The sequence below is a fragment of the Pleurodeles waltl genome, chromosome 5 (genome assembly GCF_031143425.1).
Source record: "Pleurodeles waltl isolate 20211129_DDA chromosome 5, aPleWal1.hap1.20221129, whole genome shotgun sequence".
NCBI lineage: Eukaryota > Metazoa > Chordata > Amphibia > Caudata > Salamandridae > Pleurodeles > Pleurodeles waltl.
The window spans coordinates 423,991,900-424,003,713 of NC_090444.1; positions in this window are offsets into that span (position 1 = coordinate 423,991,900).

Genomic DNA, 11,814 nt, shown 5'->3' on the forward strand with positions numbered 1-11,814 from the left:
GATGGTGGGGGAGATGTTATTTGGGTATAGTGTTCCCAAAGGTTTATCAACTGGATGACCTATCGATGATTTCAAAGACATCTGGATCCCATCGTATCCAGAAAAGAGAGACCGCAGCTGCTGTGGTAGGAGATATATTTGGAGCCATGATTCCTTCGTTGGGAGTTGTGCTGAATTCCATCAAAATAAGAAAGTTGTCTACTATAGTGGATAACATGTTGACAAAGTTTTCAGGTGCTATAATCCTGATAGATGCTGAACTTGCAGCGGAAAGAGCTATGACTCTTCAAAATAGGCTTGCTTTAGACATTCTTTTAGCAAAGGATGGCGGTGTTTGCAAAATGCTTGGTGCACGACACTGTTGGACGTATATTCCAGACAATAGTGTGAAAATTAAAACAATGCTTGCTAACCTAACAAAAGAGAGTGCGGACTTGAAGGAATTGAAAGAACCAGGAGTGTGGGAGAAGGTTGGAAAAGGACTTGCTTCAGTGGGACATTGGATTGGGGGAATTTGGAATGGAATATTGCTAAAAATAATACAGGGAATACTAATAGTATTAATTTGCATATTCGGAATTTGGGGAATAAAAAGGGGAATAATAATGATTATGGAAAGAATTAGAAGAAGGAAGGAAGAGAAGATAATGAAGAGAATGGCAGAAGAATACAAAGCGAAAACTAGGGGAATTAAAAGGAAAAGAGAACTGACAGAATTTTAATGGAATAAAATTTGTGGGCATGATTTGGTGTGATGACAAGTAGTCATCAGTGGAGGGATTGATGAAGCTGAAATGAAGGTTTTACATTTATTAACGCATATACGTAGTGTGAAATAATCATGTGTGACTTTAACCGAACTAATAAAGATTGTACGGGGACAAAATGTGCCCTCAGAGTAGTTTGCCAACATTTATAAGCGTGCTTATATAACGTGATGTATTAGAATTGCACTAATCCGACATAATCGTAAACGTGTGCTATGATTTGCTTGTTTGAAATGTTTTAGCTTAGCATAACTTTAGTGCAGGCTTCGGCGTAGTTGCCTGGTCTCACGGGTTTAGATGCTCGTATTTTTCCAATGTGCTATTAAACGTGTATTTCTGCTTGAAGCTGTACTTTTCCACTGAGATCGTTCACATGCTTATCTTAAGGTTTCGTGCCAGCCTGGCATATTTTCTCTTTACTCCAAGGTCGATCTGCAGGTGCGGACAATGGAAGCTCTGAAAGTGAGTTAATTGGTATAAAATGTTGCAACTTGCGTACCCGTCTTCAAGGATAATGTATGCTTAAGTAAAAGCTTGAGAACTGTTGTTTTTGATTGGACAATTTGAAGCTAACCTATGAACCCTCCAATGGAAGACCCTACTGGATTTGAACTGTTGTCTATTTAAACCAGGTGCACGAGAGGAAAGCAGCCATTTTATTGGACTTCGCACATGCCCGCCATTTTGCAGGACATTGCAGCTATTATGGCCCACTTTGCTGCGACGCCATTTTGAGAGACTTTGATGCTTTCTCTAACCGAGAGAAAGAGACTTAAATGATTCTTACCCTAGAGACTTTAACTTCGATTTGTCCCCTTGCATGAAGTAGTAGTTTATCTTGCCGCCGTGAGGCAACTGCCCCGTCCACCCCTGCCCCTTTGCCCCGTCCCATGCTGATCGAGAAACGGTACCTGTGAGACGAAGACTTCCTTGAATGCTGATCGTAATTGGTAAATATGAAAAGAAATTGTACAATTGCATTGTGTTTCTTTTAGGTAACCAACTGCTGATTTTGATAAGAGCCCTAGTTAAGAGTTTTCTAAATTAATGTTGCTAAATTGTTTTTGCATGAAGTCCCACATGCTGATGCTAATTTGAGGTTAGACGAGGATTCCTTTTGTCGCACGATGCAATTTGAGACCTTTTTATGCTGACTAAATGTATGCAATTAGTTCATTACAGATTATCGTATTAGTGATTTGCATTGCTATTATCGAATGCCTTGTTATTCAAATGCTGCATAGATTGCACTTGTTTCGCCGCTATGGACAGCTATTAATGTTCATTTACGTATATCATTTGGTGTTGAGACACATCTATATTGTGCTAGCTTTGTTAATATAGGGAAATAAATTTACTAACTTTGAATAAACTGGTGTGGTTATTCCTGACTGAAAGGTCAGGGTTCGCCGAAATGTATTCTGGATTAATTGTTAAGTGTTATGTTGACCAGGGAATTGCTTATGTTCGTTATTGATTATTGATTTAATGAAATTGACTGATTAAGGGTGCCGAGGGTCCCACTTAGCCAAAAGATTCATCGGCCTAAAGAGCGTCCCAATACAGGTAAAATTACTAGTACGGACCGCTCTATCACACCCTAGCCTAGAAAGGCTCTTGATTATAACCCCTCAAAAGCAGAGGTTCTCCTTCTTGGAGGTCAGATTCCCATCTGTTGATGGCAGACTGGCCAGAACTGGTCAGTAAGCTCACCAGCAGTTGGTAGATTTTTCAGGGGGCATCTCTAAGGTGCCCTCTGGGTCCATGTATTGGGTACATGTCCTCACTTGTAATATAATGTACCATGCCTTAGGGCTGAAGGCCTGCTGTAGGGATGACTTACAGATATTACAAGCAGTGTTATGGGGGACATGGCCTGTTTTCAATTTTGGGAGCACATTGTCAGGCAGCCTGCAATGGCAATCTGTATCAGGGTCGCGCTGGGTCCCTCAGAGTGGCACAAGTTGTGCTGCAGTTCTGAGGGGCCATCTTCAGTACCCAGGCCCTAAGTGCTAGCGGTACCATTGACTAGGGACTTACATGGGGCTGAAGGTCAGTTGAAGTTGCATCTAAAGAACAGTCAAAAGTGTGGGGTATTGCAACCAGAACCCACGTTCCTACAGCTGTATATAATTTGTCTACTAATTCTCACCAGCTGGGGTGAATGAGCCAAAGGATGGTGCTCCATCCAGGAGAGGAAGGCGAACTGCAATTCTGGGAGCAAACCTCTGCTTTGGCAGGTCTTGCCCATGTATTCAGTCTCTGTGCCGCATCCCCAAGAGATCAGCTTTCAATGCCCGATCCAACAAGGTGGTCATGTGAGACAGCCGAGCATCTGTAAGTGTCTGGCCTGGACAAGGCTTGCTATATGAAAGAAGGACCTCTTTGACCAGCAGGCCACTATGCCTCATGAAATTGACAAGCCGGAGGAGTCTCTGCGTTTGCAAAAAACATCCACCTGTGACCAAGAGTAAGTTCCTGCAGAACAGAAATGAGTCATCCACTACTTTTTCAACTTGCACCAAGAACATTTCAGATTGATGAAAGTGGAGAATGTTAAGTGGCATGTTGATGTCCTGCAGTTCATTTGGTCTTTGCTGACCAGGCCATAATCAATCCAGCAGAACAAACTCATGTGCACAGTACAGCGGGTCCATGTAGGAGCCCCATAGCACCAAAAACTCACATGTCCAAAGTGCGCAACATAATCAAGACACTAACCTAATCCCTATTTTGTGTGGGGATGAGGACAACCATTTCCTTCCTGCATCCTAGTGGGCATGGACATAAATGTCCACCTTAAGAAATGTGTTACACACTATCATTACGTCCACATACAGACCCTCACCCATGCAGGTATGTGCACCTAGCACAAAAATGTAAATGTCTGCTGTTACCTCCCTGCAGTCCATGTCACAATAAAATGGATTGCACCAACATGTATGCTGTCAATCGTCTTTTGTGCATTTGGTTTTTTTGCTCACCAAGGGTGAGCTCTCCATGGGGAAGCCACAGCACCTTGTCCCTGCCCTTCAGAAGTTGAAAAATAATAAGTCCCATTTTTCTTCAACTGCTGGAAAAGTAGTTCCTTGTCACTCCTGCAGCCCTTAGGTAAGGCTTCTAAGCACCAGGTCTCCCCCCCCATACATGGTTCGTGTAGAATTCAGCTGGGTGGTCTTGGAGTAGGAATTCGTTTTTTTGTCCTTGTAGCAGGTAACAGAAGACCAACAACTTAACCCACTGGTAGCAATTCTATTTCAAGAATCCAGTAGGAGTTGGGAGTCCTTGAGGAGTCTTCTTCCAAGAGCCACGCAGAGTCTTCTTTCTGACAGATGTTTCCTTCCCAGGTTCAGGAATGTTCTGAGGAGGTGGTGGTAAGATGCTAGACCTATTGTGTGCACTAGACAGTGATTGGGGAATTTCCCCACCCAATCCTAGCTACCTTCTCACAGAATTCCTGCTTCATCTTTCAGCCCTTGCTGTCACATTTTACTGAAAACTTTCCTGGAGTTATTCATGCAACATGCCATTTGTTTCCCAACTGCAAGACCATGGCTCTTCGTCTAGCCCCTACTCTATGGAGATGAGGTGACCTCCCCCAAGGAAGTTCTAGAAATCCCTCCTGCAGTGAACAGAGCCAAACAATGTTGGATGTCTGGGAATTAATAATTGCTGTTCCTGACACCCCCTTTGGATTTCCAAATCAAAGGAAGAGCTGTAAAAGCTTACCTATGTTCTGCCAACTAGTCTTTCATCTATGAGATGACTCATCCTTGCTAAATGGCCACTTTTGATATCACTTCTACTTGCCTGCTGCCAAGGCCAAGCCATTGTCCTCTAGAATGAGGGTTATTAAAAAGTCAGCCAAGGATGTGTATTCAGTCTTTGGAACAGTGCAGAATGGCAAATCAATTCTAAACCACTTTACTTCAGTCAGCATAAAGTAAACTTTTCTAAACTTACTTTTCCACTAAAGTTATGAACCATCTAATTTCACCAGTGAAAGTGGAAAAACACTTTTAATGGGTGCTTTGTGTGTTTCCCATGTTTAGAGATGAAAAAGTAAGTAGTCTGTTCCTGTAAATTGCAGCTTTACCTGCATAGTGAAAACAGATTTTTGTGCTTGTTGAGTGTGAGGAAATACGCTTTCCAGTATCTACAATGCCAATTTTCTACATCTTTAGCACCAAGCCCTGTAGATCTACAGGGTATACTTTAGGGGTAATTTAGCTACAAAAGGGGTTTATCTACATGGAAAAGATATGCTTCCATTCCACATGACACTGCAGTGCTTTTAAACCGCAGCCCAACTAGATCACTATGGTGCTTTGTGAGCCATATATTCTTGTTATATGTGGGTGGTGTAAATATTCACTGCACCCAACATGACATTTAATTTCCATGCTACAGCTGCAAATCTTGTGCCATCTACCATGCCCTTACTTGGAAGTTGAATAGCCAATTAGGTGAACACATTGCACAGCATGTTGTAGGGGAAAAACACACATACTTTATATCCCTTTAGCAGTAGCATAGCACATAGGGGGTCATTCTGACCCTGGCGGCCGGTGGCCGCCAGGGCCACCGACCACAGGAGCACCGCCAACAGGCTGGCGGTGCTCCCACGAGCATTCTGACCGCGGCGGTTCAGCCGCGGTCAGAAGCGGAAAGTCGGCGGTCTCCCGCCGACTTTCCGCTGCTCGGGGGAATCCTCCATGGCGGCGGAGCGCGCTCCGCCGCCATGGGGATTCTGACACCCCCTACCGCCATCCTGTTCATGGCGGGAAACCCGCCATGAACAGGATGGCGGTAGGGGGTGCTGCGGGGCCCCTGCAGTGTCCATGCCAATGGCATGGGCACTGCAGGGGCCCCCGTAAGAGGGCCCCGCAAAGTATTTCAGTGTCTGCTTTGCAGACACTGAAATACGCGACGGGTGCAACTGCACCCGTCGCACCCCTGCAACTACGCCGGCTCAATTCTGAGCCGGCGTCCTCATTGCAGGGGCATTTCCTCTGGGCCGGCGGGCGCTCTTTTGGAGAGCGCCCGCCGGCCCAGAGGAAATGTCTGAATGGCCGCCGCGGTCTTCTGACCGTGGTGCGGTCATTTGGCGGCGGTACCTTGGCGGACGGCCTCCGCCGTCCGCCAAGGTCATAATCAGGGCCATAGTCCTAAATCCAGTAAAACCAGACAGCTGAAAAGAAGAAACAACAACAAAAATGATGCCTTTCCTTATAAAATGTATCTAAATGGATAAATGGAAAATAAATACTTGAAAACTAACACTAATACTCCCTTGTCCAAGGAAGGGTCAGAAACTTGGAGGGAATGGGCATTCAAAGAAAAACATACAATCAAATCATAATAAGGAAATCAAAATGTTTTACTGTAACCAGAAAAAGCCCAAAGGAATTCCAAAACACCATTTAAAACCCAATAGAAACAAAGACCAAATGAAATATGAAGTCACGTCCCCAACCCCAACAGTATTCAGTCATGAGTTAAGGCACTGAGGAACATAAAAAGCGATGGGCGATTGTTTGAATTAACCTCAGGTGCCGACAATTACTCTGGCCACAATCCAGTCTTTATTGCCCACCTTGCCACCTCAGACAGGAACCGGCCATATGTTTATCAGCCTTGGTCCTGGTCCAGTGGGAACAGTCCAACCTTGACTAGCAGGCCACGTGCTTCTGAGTGGGAACACGAACGACCTCGGTCTGGCCAGCTTATGAGGGCCTTTTTAGTAGGGTGCAGCTTGAGTCCTATGGTACAGTAAGCATAGGAACCAATTCCGAGCATGCTTGTCTAAAAAAAGTGATGAGTGGATTGCTTGAATTACTCTTTGTCACTGGTAATTACTTTGGGCCTCGATCCAGTCCATTGTGTATTTTTTGCCAGAACACGCCATAAGCAAATTCGCCAAGGGCCTGCTCCAACAGGAATAGTCCATCCCGAAGTGCAAGGGTAGGTTCCTTCTGAGCACAAACAACCTCTTAATGCTTTCTGCCTATTTGGGCCTCTTCCATAGGCTATAGTGTGAGTCCCGCTGCTCAGTGAGCACAGTACTCAATCTGGGCATCCCATTGTGAAAGTTCTTTTTGAGTGAACAAAAATGTGTGCTTAACATTATGAACATTTCTGTGCTAAACGAAAACATTGCACCTTTGAAATACTCTATTTTCCTATGTTTGTCAATTAAGCCCAAACTAGGCCTCAACTCCATATTTTTTTCAAACGCTTCCATGATGTGTTTTTGATGTTTCATTCTGACACCACACGTATCTGTGTTGAAAGGCTGTTCTTGAAGAGCTAATGATAAAACGTTTTCTACATTTAAGACCATTCCTGCCTGTATCACTTTTTATTTGACTTGCATTGTTTTTGCAACTAGATTTGTACTGACACATCCGATGATGCTTGGGCAGAAGAAGGCACATTTACTTCAGTTACAGAATCGTTCTAGTAGGGTGGCAGTAGGTGACGCTTTTTAATTCTGAAATAGGATCTGTTTAGCCTTGTTCACCTAATGCTGTCTTTGCATGTCAATTGACTTCTATTGTAAATGTGTCTCTACATCTGGAACACTGGGACGTGAGCCAGTCTGGTTTGCCCTAATTCTTAGAGCAGAAGTCTGCTTCTCGATTGTGACAGAATAGGTTTGCTTTGGAACTTGACATTTTTTCTGACCCTTTGCTGCATCTGACTGATCCGTATGCTGACTCTCTATACTGATTTAATGTGCATTTTGATTTACCTTATATTTGTGCCTTTTGTATTAATCCTTATTTTTAAAATTAATCTTCATGGCTTTGAAAGTCACTGGTCTCCATCTTTTTTTATTTAAAGTTTATTTATTCATTATGCTGATTTGCTGTCAAAAATGTTGAAACACATTGCCTTATACACTTTTGAGGTTAACGCCATCTCTGATCCTGCATAAGCACTTTATCTTAGATTATTTGATCAGACAGCATCAACAACTTAGGTGGAAAATGTGGACAGATCAGATAACAGTTTAGATAAGACCTAGAGTTAACATTTTCCCTTTCCTGGATCTCTGTCTACAGCATGGTTCCCGTCACTGGCCTGCTCAAATTGAATTATTTGCCGCATTACAGTGTTCCTGAGCTATTTCTGAGCGAATGCAAGTGAGTATCAATAGGGCGAAAGAATGGTGTTAGATTGTGGTGTCAGAGTGCATCCTGGTACTCGTAGTTTGAAATTTTGAAGGTGTGGATTTCTTTGTCGTAACATAACTTATGCTGCGTGTGAAGGTTCTTGGTTATAGGATTTTTTTTTGCAGGTTATTAGGTGGTTTGGATACCGTGATGTTTATGAGCCTGTGGACCCCCACTTTATTATTACTGGAACCCGAGGACCCCCACTGAATCATAAGTGGAATATAAGGACCCCCCACTAAGTCATTACTGTATGCTGACGACCTAATCAGGTAATATTATTTAATTTTCTCAGCAGCCGCATACCCCCTGAGGAGATTTCACGGCCCCCAAGGGGTCCCCAGACCACAGGTTGGGAATCACTGTCATAGATTGTTAGATCTCGCCATTGTGGTATTATTGTCAAATGCATTGAAATTGTAGAATTGCTGTCATTTCTGTGATTGGGGTTATGTTGGTTTGGTAAGCGGTTTCATCAAAATCTAAGATCTCAAGATATTTGTTTTTGTTTAACCTGTCTTTAAAAGTGGTTGTGCATTGTGAGGTGCCATATATACAACAAAATTGGGACTTTCTCGATTACTAAATTGTTTAGTTGAATGCACTTTTAATTGGAATGAATCTTTATCTCTTTTGTGCTCATGAATAAATGCACCAATCCATGGTTAGTTTGCCTCTGGTCATAAAATTACAGTGAGTGAGATTGGGTGTTGAAGGCACCATTGTGTCAAATTGATTTGTCTTTCTCCTTCTTCAGTTTTAGGTGAAGCAGACAATAAGTTTGTTTTATCCCTTGGGTGAGCTGGATGTGCTGAAGATGTCCAAAGCACCAGCGCTCGTGTGATAAAGATGTATCCAGCAAGCCCAAGCACCCACCCACATGGGTGCTGGTGCTCCCATTGTGCCCCCCCCACTATATAATTTCATAGAGAATGGCAGCATAAGTGCTTCCTCTGCCACTAAAACCCTTCCTCTCCCGGTGATCTGATGATGTCATCACCCACATAGTGTGCCAACATCATCAAAAGGCGCCAGGAACTCACTGGAAGCCATTTGTTTTGAAGGGAAGCCTTCTGCTGCAGGTAAGGACAGGAGTGAAGAGAAGCACTGGGTGAAAGGAAAGAGTCTCCTTTCCTGCAGTACCTATCTTGAGTGCATTCCTGCTGCATGATCATGGGTGGGACAGCAATTGCGCAGCAGGAATGCAACCGCAGGATCACCAGGGTTTTCTGTTTGTGGAGGGAACGACCCCAAGGGCAAGGATCGTTCCCCCTATATGATCACTTGTTTCCTGTGCTTTCTGCCCCCTGCCATCCCCAGGAGCAGATCTGCTGTTTTTGATCTACTCCTTTGGGGGCAGGGTTGGAAATCCACTAGGCCACCAGGAAATTGAATTATGGGCGGAGTGGCTGTTTTTAGGTCGGACTGTCCTATTATCCCACCCTCCTCTGTGGGGGGGAGGATGGAAATCCCCTAGACACTAGTGAATTGCAATATTTTATGATTATGGGGTGGCGGACTCTCCCCTGAGAAGACATTTTTCCTAATGCTTTCTGCCCAGAGGGCAGATCAGCCATTTTAAGGTTGATCTGACTGTCGGAGTAGCAAGTTGGAAACCCACTATCCACCAGGGCATTGTTATATGTGTATTGGAGAGGACCGTCCCCCTTGGGTAAGAGTAGCTGTCCTCAGAGCACATTTTATCTTGTGCTTTCTGTCCCGCACCCCACCCGAGGGCAGATCAGATGTTTTTAATGCTATCTGTCCCAGGGGTTGGAAAACCACTAGACACCAGGAATATGTTTTTGTATATGGCGGGAGAGCAGGCCTTTGGACAAGGGTCACTCCCCAAAAGGGCTCTTATTTTTCCCTTTGTTTTCTGCTCCGGGCAGAGCAGTCACATTGTTGGCAGATCTGTCTCCAGGGGGAAAAAAAGCCACTATACATCAGGAAGTAAGTTTCTGTATGTACAGGAATCTTACCTTGGGGTAAGGATCTCTCCCCTTCGGGGTAACAATTTTTTGCCTCTCTGTTGTGCCCCCCAGCCACCAACCTCTTTTGAAGGGCAGACAACATGTTTTTCATGTTGACCTGTCACCAGTGGCAGATCACTTTGTGTTTTATGATCTAAACTATTCTATTTCTTATCATCATTTGTATTTGTTAACTCTTGCTCTGCCGATCTCTTCTCTGCTCTCCTCTGCCTTTTCTGCCTTTCTCACTCTTCATACTTATTTCACGCAGCCTATTTCATACTTTTCTATCTTTTTAGCTCTTTTGGGCCTTTTTGCCCTCTTTCACTTTTTCTTCTTTGCGCCGTTTCCCGCTCCTTTTTCCGCTCCTCCCACCCCCACGCACCCTCATTCACCTGCACCTCCCACCTCCCAGCTGCTCCTCCCTCCCCCCTCCCTTCTTAATGGCGGTCGCTGCGCGCTAGGGTGAGTGTCTCCTGACCTAGTTTGGCCAGGTAGCACACTCCCCAAGCGCACAGCACCACCAAGCCGTGCCCGTGTCTCCCCCTCCCCGACCTCCCTGCTTCCAGGGATCGAGGCCCTCCTGACCTCGATCCGCTAGAGTGTTTTCCTCTGGTTAGCTCCTCTTGCTCTGTCGATCTCTTCTCTGCTCTCCTCTGCCTTTTCTGCCTTTCTCACTCTTCATACTTATTTCACTCAGCCTATTTCATACTTTTCTATCTTTTTCGCTCTTTTGGGCCTTTTTGCCCTCTTTCACTTTTTCTTCTTTGCGCCGTTTCCCGCTCCTTTTTTCCGCTCCCCCTGCCCCCCGCATCCCTATTCGCCCACACCTCCCGCCTCCCAGCTGCTCCTCCCTGCCCCCTCCCCCCTCCCTTCTTAATGGCGGTCGCTCCAAAGAGCACGCACAGACCCTTCTCCTGCCACAACTGCAGCTTCACCTGCACCAGAGCCCACAAACCTACTAGGACCAAGACAAACCACCTCCGCTGCATACTCCTCAACACCCGCTCAGTGCGCAAGCCCGCCGTCGAACTCTGGGACCTGCTCGACTCCACCACCCCGGACGTGGCCTTACTAACTGAAACCTGGTGGAACGACTCCTCAGCAACCGACATCGCCATAACCATCCCGGACGGATACAAGGTCTCTCGCAGAGACCGCACCAACAGAACCGGAGGAGGCATAGCCATCGTCCACAAAGCCAGCCTCGAAGTCAAGACCCTCCTGGACGACTCCTTCAGCTCCGCTGAACTCCTACACTTTCAAGTCCACACCGACCCCAACACCACGCTCAGAGGAACACTCATTTATAGACCTCCGGGATCCAGGGCACCACTCAGCAACGCCATCGTCGACCTTGCCAGCACCCACGCACTCGCCTCCACGGACTACATCCTCCTCGGGGACCTGAACTTTCACCTCGGAAACAACAATGACACCAACACCACCACCCTGACAGACAACCTCGCCAACCTCGGCTTCATACAGCTCGTCAATACACCCACCCACACAGTCGGTCACACTCTTGACCCCACCTTCTCCACAAGCAACCACGTCACCTTCAACCATACCACCGAACTCTACTGGACCGACCACCACTGCATCCATTTCACCTTCAAGAAACGGACAGAACACCACCTCACCGAACAACCACCTTGCCGACGCTGGGGCAAAGTCACCGAAGACCAACTAACCAATGCCCTAGCCCAGAAACCTCCCGCCAACCCCACCGACCCTGACACCGCCGCACACAACCTTAAGCTTTGGATCAACGACAGCGCCAAACACCTTGCTCCACTCAGGAGGCCCCCCAACAACCAAGTCAACAGGAAAGCCACCTACCTGGTTCACCACCGACCTCCAAGCCTCCAAACGCCTCTGCCGGAAACTCAAGCA